The sequence below is a fragment of the Galeopterus variegatus genome, unplaced genomic scaffold (assembly GCF_000696425.1).
Source record: "Galeopterus variegatus unplaced genomic scaffold, G_variegatus-3.0.2 Scaffold713, whole genome shotgun sequence".
In the NCBI taxonomy this organism is placed as follows: Eukaryota; Metazoa; Chordata; class Mammalia; order Dermoptera; family Cynocephalidae; genus Galeopterus; species Galeopterus variegatus.
Window position 1 is genome coordinate 290,853 of NW_007726824.1, and position 459 is coordinate 291,311.

Genomic DNA, 459 nt, shown 5'->3' on the forward strand with positions numbered 1-459 from the left:
TCGCTCAGCCAGTGAGCGGCCGGTCTGCACGTGGGATCCGAACCCTCGGCGGGAGCGCCGCACACTTCCCAAGCAGCGCACTGTAGCAGTGCGCCACCGGGCCGGCCCTTAGATGGAAATTTATAGCTATAAATGCCTATATTAAAACACAGCAAGTTTGTAAGATCAATATACAAATAACAATTTTATGTTTATACACTAACATGAACAACCTGAAAGTGAAATTAAGAAAATTCTTCTATTTATAAGAGCATCAAAAAGAATAAAATAATTAGAAATAAATTTGAAAAGTAAGTGCAAGACTTATACACTAAAAACTATAAAATATTGTTGAAATAAATCAAAGAAGATCTAAATAAAGAAAAAAACATTCTATGTTTATGAATCCAAAGACTTAATATTGTTAAGATGGCAAATCTCTCCAATTTGATGTATAAATTTCATGCACTGCCTACCAAA